We start from the raw sequence: 14282 nt of genomic DNA, 5'->3' as shown, positions 1-14282 counted from the left end.
TCCTGGCTTTTTCATTATATAAATAATGGGAAAACTGCATGAATTCCTGCACTTCACATCCCACTCCAGCTCCCTCAGTAACTTGAAGAGCCTAACAGAAAACACATGAGGATATTCAGTTACTCAGACACAGTATTTTAAAAAAGAAAATGAGCTGTGAGGTATCTCCTTCACCTCCCCAAATTCAGGAAGTTTACTTTCACACCCACATAATAACAAAAGGGAAATTCTATACCAAAGTTACAATTTTGCTCTACAGCAAAAGCCACAGTGTTAAAATATCATCTGAGAATAGTATTCCCAACATGGGAGTTCAAAGATCAAAAAGTGCTTACATCTTTAACAAGATTTGTTTATTTTGACTGAGAAAATAAATTCCTTTTTATGCATTATAACATGTGCCACATTCTGTTAATTATGAATTCTGGTGAATTCATAATTACTTCATCAGAGATGATCCAAACACAAAGGTTATTAACTCATATTCTTTATGTGCTCCTACCAGCTTGTGCTGCTTGAAGCTTTAACTGGATGCAGCTCTTATGTTTGTGCAGGGAAAAAAAAAAAGGCATCTAAACTGTCCCCTGAAGCAACCACAGAAAGAATTTTCACTGCCAAATGTGGTAGTGCTCACTGGATTAAATAACCAAATAAACAAATGAGAAATACCTGCCCCTAACCAATCCCTCTTGACACTTGGAGACATTTCATGCAATTTCATTCTTCTCTCTTTTCTCCCTGTTTTTTGTCCATGGTGGTAGGGCTTTGGGAGAGAGAGAATATTTGAATTCTTAGTGAGGTTTTTCTGGTATCCATTTCCTTAGAAATGTGGCCAAATTTTATATTAGAAGGGAAAACTGCTATTTGAGTTCTCACAGGAAGATTCATAAATCAGGAGGAAAAATTTTATGACCTCCCTTAATTCAGGGGGTACAACAAGCAGAGATGTATAAAATACTTGCAATTTCCAGATAACTTTCTTACATGGTACATTTGAAAGTAGCAGCATTTGCTGTGCACCTTTTCAGAAAAAGGAGATTTATAAGGATTTACATAAGAAAAAACTGTTCCTAGCTACCTTACTTGATAACAATTTCCAAATAGAACTCCTACATTAGAAGCAATACAATGATATTGTTGCTTTCCTTGCCTGAAATAGTGTTTCATCATTCATCTATCTGCAGGGATTCTTCCAGATTTGGGCAAAAGCAAGCAGGCTGAGCTCATAAAGCTACTATTACACTGACATCACTTGGGAGCTGAAGGTCCCTTTTCAAAAGGGATGTGTGACATGCCCACACGACGGCATAAACTGGAATAATTGCCCCTGGGGCCCCAGCATCTGGGTTGGCTTAGCAGGAGACGTTTGCAGACACTTTCCAAAGCCATCCTCACGGTTCTGTGTCCTGCTGTTGCACTCTGCAGGGTATGTCACTGAATTTCTGAGGACATCTCCTGCACGTTGCAAAGCTCAGCTGCTCTCTGCGTAGTCCTCAAGCTGTCCTTGTGGGTGCAGAGCAGGGAAGGGAGGATTTGTGGGAACTGACTGTAGGATTATTAATACTTGCTTTTTCAGTATTTCTCGGTATTTCAATGGGAGAAAGTACAAATAGGAGCAGAACCAAGGCAAGCTAGTCAGACCTGAAAGTACTGTTATTTGTTGTTGACATGTACCTTGGTGTACTGGTGGGAATGTGGGAAGACAAAACAAAAGAGGAGTCTGGTAATAGTGTAGTGAGTGCATATCCCAAAGGATTTCTCTCTTTTCAAAAGTCAAAGCACTTTGGCTGCCTAATCTTCTGAGACAATATCACCAATTATACTAAATCTCTGTGAATTAGAGGGTCTAGAATCACTCTTTAATTATTTGAGAAAATACAGCTGACAGAGTTTCAGAATGCTAAAGATGAGGAGCAAGAGCTAATCACCCTGGGATTATTGGTTCAAATCAGAAGTGGAGACAGAAGTGTATTTCTTTCTTCACCCATCTCTTTTATCTATGTGTAACTCATTGTAGTAATTTTGTAGTACCTCTCTCCTGACAATCCAAAGCTATAAAAAGGACAGGGAACTGAGAGATATAAGGTTTCACATCTGCTGACAGCTTGTTTCCTTCCTCCTCACTCTCTGTGTTACCACTATTCAGGGGATCATCAAGACAGAGATGCTCGCACAGAAGAATGCAACTTCTGTAATGTGTCAGTCATGAAAATATCTCAGAGGAAAATCACAATTAAAAAAACTAGAAATCCTTTAAAGACAGTGACATTAAACAGAGATGACACCCAAAAGAATACAGAGCAAATCTATTGTGATTATTCATATGGAAAAGAGTATCATCTCTTACGAATGATCCTGCAAAAGCTGTGGTTTATAAAAATAGTTGGGTTCCTCTTGAAAACAATCAGACCCAGGTCTATGAGCATGTCAGCTTGAAAATGAACACAGCCACACAGCCACAGATACACAGAACCACAGAACCACAGATAGTGAAAGCAAACAGCTGACCATGAGCCTGCCTGTGCTTAAAGTTTTGTGCTTAAAGTCTGTAAATCATGCACTACCAAAAGCAAGCAATTAAATTAAAAATTAAAAAAAAAAGATGGAAGCTCAAATAGGATGGAATTTTTAGTCATCTTGAACCTATTCAAAGGTATTTAGCTTATCTTGACACATGGGTCCTCTGTGTGACAGGCCAGATATGTTTTGACAGCACAGTGTTTAGAGGAAAAATAAAATATGCAGTCACATACAAGTTACTTGCTAGACTGCACATTTCTGTATGCACAGCAAGGACAAGGAGAAGCCCCTTGGGTGACTGTATAATGGAAATTTGCAAGTCCATAGCTGGATTCATTACTTTGCACAGTATTCAGAAAAAAACCAAAATAGCCCCTGTCAGCATTGATGACAGTGTGGTTTCATAACAAACTTACTTTAGAACAATGTGTTTGTTGTGAGGCTTTTGAGCTTCCTATGTCTGCTCTGCCCAGAATAATGTCTCCACAGCTGAGCATGGCACCAAGAAAATCTGGGCCTAAGGACTGGGATGTGCTTATAGGAGAAATCTGGATATAGGCTACTTGTGGCAGTTCTTAATCATGGAGGGAAAATATTATCTTCAGCAGCTAAGCAACTTTATTTCCCCAAGCTGAAAAAACACGGTCCAGAAAATGTCCAGGTTCCCTGTGAGGCGATGCTGGATTTGGTACTGAGCGAAATTTTTGAAAGTTTTGTCTTTCAAACCTGTTAGACAAGATCCCATCTTCATGTTTCTCCATGTGAAAGGAAAAATAAAAGCATTTTCTTGTGAATTAATCATTATTAAAAGATAGGAAACAGGTTAAATGTGCATTTTTCTAGAAGTGATGAAATATTTTTTCTGTCACAAATCCTACATGGACCTGTTCTGAAACCCAGAGTGTTCAACAGAATCATAAACTGTCCAAAAATTCAGATAATGAGAAGCAAAAGCTTGAGGATAGTGCAAAGCTGCTCAAAGTAGTCAATCTAAAAGTGATCTTTAAAAGAGACTCCCTGATTTTAAGCAACTAGATAATGAAAACAGACACCAAAGCAACACCCCTAAAACACATAAGAGCTCATAAACTTATCAACTATACAGTTAGCCCGGCAAGTTAATTCCTGGAAAAGTGTGCCAGAGAAGGGAGAACCACCTCTCTGCTGTTTTATAGCTTCTGAAAGCACTCCATTTTTGTCAACAATTGGCTGATATAGCATGAATCGAGGGAAAAAAAATCAAAAGTGAGAATCACATAGTTGGTGCATTAGGGAAAGTGGCAGGTTTCCTCAAAGGATTTTTTTCAGCCTTCCATAATACGCAGTTTACAGTGGATTCTGGCTGTAGAAGAGCCTGTCAAAATCAAGGTCCTTATCTCTTTCAAATGGACACAACATCACTTGGCAGTTTTCTTACTGTCACACTTGGTCCTTCACCAAGGTTTGAGTCATCTTGTGTTGTGGTACTCAGCTGTCATCACTCCTCTTGAATGTGCCTGTCCCTGAGTGCTGCAGCTCCAAATGATCTCTTACCCTGCACAGCACTTTGAGGTTCTGCAGAGTATCCAGTGTGACACAGGAAAACATTTCCTAAATGCATTTAAAATTAACCTACTTGTGCTCAAGATGATGATTGCAGATTCTGCTGCTCAGCCCACTCTATTCAGCCATGCATGAGGTATTAACTGTTTAAAATTTTTCTGTATTGCTATGGTAACCCTCATTCTCCAGCAGTCTCTTAAAACAACACACAGAATGGCATTCATTTTCCAGGAAAGCTGCTGCTCCTGAGAGCTCTAAATTGCCCACCTAACTCCCATTACATATAATTTGACTCAAGAGCACACATCAGTTTAATCTGCAAAATTCATTTAGCTCATGACCTGGCCTATTGTGCAAGTCCAAGTCTCACAGACAGCTGCACTCAAATCACTTGGGTTTACTGTGGTTACATACAGAGAAATAACCCTGTTAAGCACTGTGTGGCTTTACATCTGAATGGCTCCCACGTCTGATTTTACTGAATATCATAGAAAATCATTTCCCCCTACATCACAACCCTGCAGCACAGGGCAGGAAGGAGAAGGGAGAGGAGAAACATCATGTAATGGGATGGGATGAGGGAAGTGGAGAGAGTGCATCACCATGGCCCTTCTGTGGCCAAATGGACAGACAGCAGAACAATCTATGATCTTGAAATATCTGAATTTTTGCTAGGTGTTAATCCTATGTAGAAATAAAGTACTTTAGGGTCCCCAAAACCAGCCAATGTCTAAATACAATAAACTGCAAAGCAGTTCTCTGTAAGTTAGCATATGGTTTTCACAACTACCAGGTCTGCACCTCATCTAGGATCTGCAGCAGGTTGGGCTCTTGATGTTACAGCAAAAACCCAAATATTTTTGCAAAACCAAAAGTTGCTTCTTAAACTGATGCCATTGCAATGAATGCTGTGTAATAAATATACAAAGATAAAGCTCCTGTCTACATCTCAGGGATTTATTTTCCTGTTTGGAAAGTATGGTTCTTCATAGTTTCAGATACATGGAAAAGACTTTTTGTAAAGACTTTTCTCCTAAGCAATTCCTACATTAATGAGGAAAAATCTTGACAAAATAATGAATCCAGTCTCTCTTGCAAAGGATAAAGAAGAGTTATTTGTCAGTTACAAAGGATAATACGATTCCCTCACCATAACTCACCCTGACCTTTTTCTTAGGGACCTCGTATATGCAATAAATCACAAAGCTGGCTCTCTCAGTGTCCTGTCCGAATTCTCTTCCGCACATTGTGGAGGTCCCTGAGTACTTTCTTTTTAATAAACACAACCTGAAAAATAATATTGTCACTTCTTCCTCCTGCAGCTCAGAGGGGAATGGCACATTAAGCCCATCATAGGTTAGCTGCTAGAGCTTCATCTCTACCAGCTGGAAGCGTTTCAGTCATTTGATTGAACTCAGTTTAAACTTTGAACAAGAAGGCAGAAGCCTAAAAGAACTGCAAAGGGGTATTGTGTCTCTGTGACATTGGGAAACCGTCATCAACAAGTCCAGACAGATGTGAGAACATTTTCATCAGTTCATTCGCATGTATTGCTGAGTTAGTAAAAAATCCCTCAATTTATATGAAATAAGCTACTTAAAAACATATCAACATAGTTCTCAGATATTAATAAATTTAAATAGCGTTGCCCAGACCAGATTTTCATTCACATGGAAGACTATTGCATCCAGGGATTTGTCTTGCCTTGTGAACAGATGATCCTCTTCCCAAGCAAAGCTAGCTGTGTAGTTTCTTTCATTTTTCCATGTTTTGTTTTGTTCATGGTCATCTGAAAATGGTGTAGCTTTAATAAAGAGAAAGCACTGCAAGAAAAATGTGCTTCTCCTTTCAAATATTTTCATTATTAGCTATTATGGGACCTAAAAAACACTCACAAACACACTTTTGAAAGGATTAGGTATTGTAATAGCCACTTCAATAAAAGTTGTTTTACAAATGCCCCAGTACTGCTGTTTCACTAAATGACAGACCTTCCCACCTTGCCAAAAACAGGCGTATCTGAAAATCTGATTTGTTCTTTCTTAATGCTTTAAAATTCCATCAGCTGCAGCTCAGTACCCACTACCCACTGCCAGCCATGCTCTCTCAGCCATGCTGTTTTCAGCTGCTCTCTCCTAGGCTGAGGTTCTCTAGGCTTTGCCTGGGGAAAGGCTCTTGCTGGAGATGGCAGTGCCGCTGACTGAAGCTCAGCTGTGCCACAGAGAGACTTTGTGGCTTTTCTTGGTGGCCCAAGACCACTAAGCAGCCTGCAAGGCCACCAGCCCTCACCCATGGGCATTGTTTCCTAAGGAACCACCCTAGGAAATGCCAATCCATAGGAACACAAAACACAGGAGGGAGGATGCACAAGGAAGGTTTAGTGCCCTCCTTAGCACCAACGTACTTTTCCAGGGATGTGGATTTTTCCTTATAGAGGTCACATAGATAACACCTTTTCAACATATGGCTGTTATGTTATCACATCCTCACTTGCCTCTCGTCTGCTCCAGTCATATTTTTCAGCACCTTGCCCACAGGCTGGTGGGCTTTGATCAAAGCCAGCCACTAGAAATTATTATGCAAATTCACTCATCAGTGAATGTGCATTGAATGACACTGAAAATTGCACCAGCCATGGCAGCCAAAACACCTTGAAGCCTGGCTAAAGATGTGTAACCCTCCCATTCAGATTTCTCAAGGAAATCCACCCGTTTTGCGTTTGAAAAGCTGAAAGAGGACAAGAAGTTGGCAGTGGGCTTGAAAGGGGAGGATGCAAATTGCACCAGTCCCAGGAAGCACTGAACTGAAATGCCTGTCGCAGACATAGTTTATGGAAAATCCTTTCCTTAGGATTTTTCCTCCTGAGAAGCTGGGAGGCCTCAGGAACAAAATGCAAACATTGATTATCTGCTGCTGTGGAATGCAACAGGTGCATCTGTGATTGGCCCATGTTGGATGTTTGTAATTAATGGCCAATCACAGCCCAGCTGGCTCGGACAGAGAGCAGAGCCACAAACCTTTGTTATCATTCTTTGCTATTCTATTCTTAGCCAGCCTTCTGATGAAATCCTTTCTTCTATTCTCTTAGTATAGTTTTAATGTAATATATATTATAAAATAATAAATCAAGCCTTCTGAAACATGGAGTCAGATTCTCGTCTCTTCCCTCATTCTCAGACCCCTGTGAGCACCATCACAAAATGCCTGTGTCCTAGGCTCTCAGTGCCTCCCACCTGGAGCCAGGAAACTGATTCCCATTGCCAAGAAGATGCATTTACTTCTTTTTGAACTGCAAAGGTCCTGCTCAAGTTACCTCATCCCTCTGCAAGGCCAGTCTGAGGAGTTTATTACAGCACCAGGGTTTTGCTGCTCAGATTTATTGGGCATGCAAGAGCAGACAGGCAGACTCGAGATAGGAAATAGCATGCATCACCCACTCTCAAGTTTCCTCTCTGCAGCTCCACTAAGTGTGGTTTTTGGCTTGCACACTGGAAAAAAATATTTTCCATTAATAGTCTGGAGTAGTGGATTAGACAAATACACTGCCTTCCAAGAGCAGTGAGATCCAAAACATGTTCAATTTAGTCTAAATAGGACCCCAATGATCTGCAGGACTTCCTGGATATTTGTATATGCATGTCATTTTATAGAGAAAGGTACAGACATATGGTTTGCATTTTCCCTTAGCTAATTATTTTTTCAGAAATTTAGCATTAGAACTGATCAAAAAAAACATCAGCAGAACCATGTTCTGTAGGGAATTACAAATGTCTTCAAATGGAAAAAAAGGTATTAAATTCATCATCAGAAATTTTTTTTCCAAACCTTCACTCTGCTCCAGCAAAGGAGCAGACATGCTCTGCGACCTGCGCCTCCAAAGGAAACAGTGTGCACAGCAAACCCTCATGGCTGCTGAAATGCTTGTGAACAAGCACAACGCTGCAAATTATTCACAGAATTTATTCAGCCAGCATGAAGGAAGACATTGCCCAGCCCCACAGTGTGATTGCAAGCCACTTGTGAACCAAGAGAGAGGCAAAAATCCTTACTAATTGTTATTTCAACCCATGCACCTCGATTACAGGAATGCCCTGAGATTTGTATGCATCTCTCTCCCTGCCTTTTTGTTGGCTCAATATTGCCATAAGATGGATTTTCATCTTTAGAGCTTTAGCTAGGTCTTCCAGCATGTTTTTAGACTGCATATGAAACACAGCATAAAAAGTCTGTCACCTTCCCTTAAGAGGCCATTATTGTGAGTCTTCTTTGCCAGATTTTAATCCATTCTGCCACTTTTGGCAAACTCAAATGTTAATATCCCTTTGATGCTCAGCTATGTTTTTGCCAAGCTGTATAAAATAACTTATGCTGGAAGCCTTGGTAGCAACTGTCTGTTGAATATTAGGATGCCCACATAGGACAGGAATAAAATCCTGCAGGTGAGGATATTTCAGATCATCTAATTTCTAAATGGGAAAAAGAAAACATGCATAAAATTAAGTATTGTACAGCTATGTAACTTATCTGATAAAACTGCACAGCAGTTCTTCCAACAGATGGAAAGGAAAAAAATTTGTTAGGATGCAACCACTGAAACAAAGCAGAGAAATTGAGAAAAGTGACAGCACATTTCACAACCAAAAAGTAGAGTGGAAGAGGGAGGTCAAGGCAGTTCCTTATGACAATATGAATGATATGAATGTTCTTATTGGGCAGATAAAGTTGTCTTGAATAAGAAAGCCATTCCTGGAGAAAAGACACAGAATGATCCTTCTAATATCTGTATACCAAAGTAAAGTATACTGAAATTTTTCCGCATAATGTAGCTGGGTTTTTCTTGTAGCTATTGTGATGATGTTGTAATATTAAAAATAATGCAGATTAGAATAATTTAAATTCTGGTTGTTTATTTTTTTCCCTGTTCTAACCAGATTCAAATTTGTCTTTATGGAGGGAAAAACTCTAGCACTGTACCTCTACTGATATGTTTCATATGAAAAGAAAATAAAAATTTTTCTTCTCTGAAAAAGCAAGTCTGGTTCCTGGCAAGCCCACCAACAAGTTATATTGTATTTATAATTACAAAGAAAGTACATAATACCAAAAGTGTAGTATAAAAAATTTTTTCTAGCGGTCCAGTTTCTGTATGGGTAGAAGATGCCAAATACAGGATCCCAAAACTGACATTCAGAAAATTTGTCTGCAATGTACATGCACCAGTTTTAAAATTTCTACTAGATTTTTAACTATCTCCTTTTTTCTGTCTCAGATGAAATATCTTTAAATAAAAATGCATTATCTTTACTTCTTGGTATTGCTGGTATTGAAAATTACGTGGAGATTTGCAGCTCAGGCTAGATGGTGGAATTTAAAGCATAGCAGCTTTAAGTATCAAGCAAAATTAATTCTGAATTTATTAATCTTCAGAGCAATGACAACACACTGACCACACTCATTTCTCTGTTCCCAGATGAGCTTCAGACACTGGTCCTGAAGGATGAAATCCCATTCTGCAAAATGGTGGCAGAAGGTCTTGCAGTGTTTGGTTCATCACCTATTGTTTGGATAAACTGGGCTGTAGAAAGGTGTGGAAATGGCTTGAAAATCTGCAGAAGGTTTGCTCTTGGGTCTCATAACAGTCCCACATGTGACATTTGTACATGCTCAAAAGGCATCAACTGAGAGCAAGAGAAAACGTTCAGGAATTTATTTAGATCTTTGACTAAACAGAACTTTATCACACTTAGCATTCCCTTTTTCTTTGGCCCATCAAGGCCTTTCTTAATAAACAACCCTGTCATAAACAAGTTATGTTCCAGATCTGGCTACATGGACAACTCTAAATATCCTTTACATCCAGCTTGGCTCTGAATGTGCAGCTAGGTTCTAAAAATGTGTTTATAAACAACTATTTTTAGATATTGCCTAAACATTTAGAACTAAAGTCTTTCTGAGCAGGAAATGCTGGGAGGTCAGTCCCTCAGCTTTCAAGATACTAATAAGGAACACATGGAAAGGATATGAAATAATTCCTACATTGTTTGAAACAAAAGATTAAATACTGATATGTGCCAGCATGGAAGCTGCATATAGGGATAACTCCCAAATCAAGGGGGAAAGTGATAAGCAAAAACATAGACTAACAATTTGATTCACACAAGGCTCCACAATTCTGATGCTTTTAAAAAGATTATCCAAATTTGTCTGAACTTCCTGGTGCCTTTCTTTTTTCCTCTGCCTGTCTCTACTCATATTCAACTTTATCCATTCATTTTTAGGGGCTCAGATAACCCACCACTGACCAAACTTCCATAAGAATTTTAACAGGCTTCCAAATACTATTGTCCCATTCTCCACAGTGAAGACACATAATTTAGTCATCTTATTTCATACTTAATTTGCAGATTAAAATTTCATCAACAGATAAAGATGCCATTTTTCTCCACTAATTCCTGATATGCTTTGTGTCCCGAAATTTTAACATGGTTCTGTTCATGTTCAGCATCTGTTCATTTTTCAGGTTTTAATCTGTCCCAGAAAACCTGTCATAATTCTCAACTTATTGCTGAATTATTGCACTGTTGAATCAAGATCATGGCATGAAGATTTGGAGTAAAAATGTGCAGCTTCATCTTTTTCCCTTCTCTGTGAATAGCTGCTTTTGTCCTCTCTGGATAGACAGCATAGCTATGTTATACTATTCCATAAGGTTTTAATTATTCTTCCACAGAATTTTGCCATTCCCCCAGGTTCCTCATAAAACTGCTCCATCCAATGTCAGGGCTGTTGGGAGTTTTGCATCATGACTTCAAATGAAATGGAACAATGAGCTGGAGAAAATGTGCACTTGAAAAGACGGAACAGAGGCATTTGAACATACAGATTCTTCCCAACACGCTTGAACATTTCTTCTCAGCCTAATTATACCAATATATGTAAAAGAGTAGGAGCATGAAAGGGGTAAAGTTGGTGTGAAATAGCAAAGTTTATCTAAACAAGCTCATTTCTCTTACATTCTCCTCAAACTAAGCATGGTGCTTCTCAATGGAGTCCAACATAAACTGAACGAACCTGAAGAAATGTTCACTTTGTGGTCAGTCCTGCAAGAACAGGAATGCCTGCTTGGAAATCTGAGCACTCAATAGCAGAAAGCATTAATCATCCTACAGGATCAGTGTAATGTAAATTTACCTATTTTCTACTTCTAATTAAAAAAAATCAAACTGAGACAATCTTAAAATATTAATATTAGCACCTTTTAGCTCTCTGCTACTATTGCCATATTACTTTAAGCACTGAAAATAGAAGATATATAGTTAAAACACTTTGGAACTACAGAAGTTTTACAAATAAACTTATAATATTCATATAATTGGCCTTTTTTCCAATGGGATACATTGAGATTCACTAATTGTTTATGTGTTATTGCATTACATAGTGCACTGTTCCTTACAACAGCATTGACCAAATTCAGTTCAAGACACTTTGCCCAGGAACAAATTATGCCCTCTTAGATTGTTTAAAGAACAGTTAAAAGTAAAGAAAATGTAAAAAAAAAAAATAAAAATAAAAACCCCCAAAACTTCTTTCTATAAGCCCTTGGTAGGTGTTCAGAGATTTTGCAGTTGCTGTCTGCTATTGCTGTGGAAAGAATATTTAAGCCCCTTTTTCTCTTCAGCTTTACAAAAGCAGCAATTAAGAAGAGAGAAGAAAAAGAAAGAAAGAAATCAGAATTGCAGCTAAAGTTGAGAAGCAAAGAGGGGGGAAAAAAAGAAGAGATGCATAAGAGGAAAAAAAGAAATAAAAGTGTAAAACTAAATGGAAAGTCTTTCTAGTTTAAGAAAGTCAAAGGCTCTAAGAGCACAAAAGAAGTTTAAAAGTTTCTAACAAGAAAACGACAAAACCTAATTCCTCCACCTTAAATATATTCATGAAAATATGCTTGAAAGTAGGTAAGGTTCATTATATGATATGTCCAGCCATGGAGAAGTGTTGTCCTGTCTTTGTAAAAGCAGTTCCTTTCTGAAATTTCTTTCCTTTTCTTTGTGTCTTGCTTTTCCCTGATTATCAGCAGCATATAATATATGTATGATTGGAAAGTATTGCATTAAGGAAGACCTAAATCCATCCTGACAATTCCTGTCCTGAATTCTTTTCTATGCTGAGCCATTCTTGAGTTTGTGCACTCCTTAGACATTCATATACAAGTGAGCAAGGGTCTTCAGACCCATATAGCAAATGTCAAATTCTTCCATGCTAAAGAAATGGAAATACAGCATTCTGCTTCTGAAGGAATAGGGCTGAGGGCTAAGTACCATATTTTATTTCAGATACTGACATTTTCCCAGCATGTCAGATGTCTCAAAGAGTCATCAGTTCTGACTGGTTACTGAAGAGACAGTTGTGAAGATATTCAGAGTCTTTCAATAAAAAGGAATTCCTTCTCTGTCATCAAGTAAGCTTTAGAAGCAATTTGGTCTAGATAGATACTTCTGTCTATTGAGCTCCTGGAATAAGACAGACCCCATTTCCTCTCAGAAATATGTTTGAAATGTGAATTCCTCACTGAAGAGAAGCATATACAGACTTACAATTGAAACAGTTCTTGAGAGTCTGAAAGGCCTTTTCAGAGGCTCGAAACATTGTAAAGGGAAATGCATTCTTAGTTAGATCTATTAACAAGGCTTCCTCAAAGAAACCTGATGCAAAAATTTCCTGAGGAAGGAGTCTCAGAAGAACTGCAAACAAAATAGATTATTTCTGCTCCAGGGATAAGGAAAGGCCTGATCTGTAAAGTATTTCAAGTGATGAAGAAGGCCCTGATATTTATATCTGTTATTAGTTAAATTATTAATTAAACAGATAATTTAGAGTCAAACCAACTTACCATCCCCTGGCACGTAAGCTGGTCTGCTGACAATGGACCAATTTCAAAGAACAGTATTTCTGTGGATGCCAGCTGCCTGCTAAAACTGCTTCTGGAAATGTATTGACCTGGGACAAAGAAAAAATATGTATTTTTCTGTGAGTCTATCACAGCCAGGCAAGGTTTCCTACACATCAGTGTGGTGACTCATTTCTAGCCTAAGGAGCAAGATCTGTGACACAGGTAGAAAAGTTGGAGTCATGACACCAGGGGCAAGAAAGCCATCTTACTCTGTTGACATACCTGCTTTTCTCAGCTTGCTCATTAACAGCACACCAATTTCATTCTGCCCCCTGATTCTGGAGCTCACTTGCTTATAATTAATCTGCACTCCTGTGTAAACTTGTGCAGTTTATGTTCAAATGTCAGATTTTTTTCTGGAAGTTGAAGTAAACCCTGCACCATTTCACTTAGGGATACAGACAGTAGGGCACTTCGATTCCCTACTTGTGGTTTTGCTCTTACACACTTTGCTTTTTCTCAAAAAAAGAGATTTCTTGATTTTCTGTCTGTCTTGCAGCTTTCACCCTCTCATATTATAGCCTCAAGCCACTCCAGAGGAGAATCAGTGCAACTTCTACCTTACTGTCAAGGCACACTTAGTCACAGAACAAACCAAACTCTGGGAGTAGTGTGAAAATGAAGTCTGAAGGTACTCTGAAGTGGGAAGTGTTGAGCAGCTTGTGAGCAGCATGCAGATGGTGGGAGATGTTTTTCAGCACAACCTGATGTGAGCATTGCCAGCCCATAAGAATTAATGCAAGGAAAACTGAAATTATAACAATAGTCACTTTTCCTCCCTCAATGACTTGAACACTTAAATTGTGAAGCATGATCCTTCACAAACTCTGGGAGCTGCACTCCCCACAGCAGGAGTGTGCTTGTCATAGTTAGTTATCTGTCACAGTCCAGGCTGGACACAGGGAAACTGGAGAAAAGCTGAACTGAGCTGAACTGGAGAAAAACTGAACATGAACTGAACATGTTGCTTGAGAAGTGTCCTGGTTTGTACTTGTGTTTCCGCTGAGCTATTTGACGGAGTTGTGCTACAGTTCTGCCAAAGGAAAAACAGATGAGTTTTCAACTTGCAATCTATTATGGTCATCACTTTCTCATGCCCTTAATTAGAAAGCCTCCTGCCAGAAAATTTTAAAAACTCTAAAAAACTTTCCTCTGCTGCAAATGTACAATGCCTAAACCACATACACTAACAAGGCTTGATGCCAGCTGCAGCAGAGGCCCCGGTGAGCAATTAACTGTGAGACAGAGAAGACCCCTTATATGCATTAATTTA

The sequence above is a fragment of the Zonotrichia albicollis genome, chromosome 5, assembly GCF_047830755.1.
Source record: "Zonotrichia albicollis isolate bZonAlb1 chromosome 5, bZonAlb1.hap1, whole genome shotgun sequence".
In the NCBI taxonomy this organism is placed as follows: Eukaryota; Metazoa; Chordata; class Aves; order Passeriformes; family Passerellidae; genus Zonotrichia; species Zonotrichia albicollis.
This window is presented reverse-complemented; position numbering follows the sequence as displayed.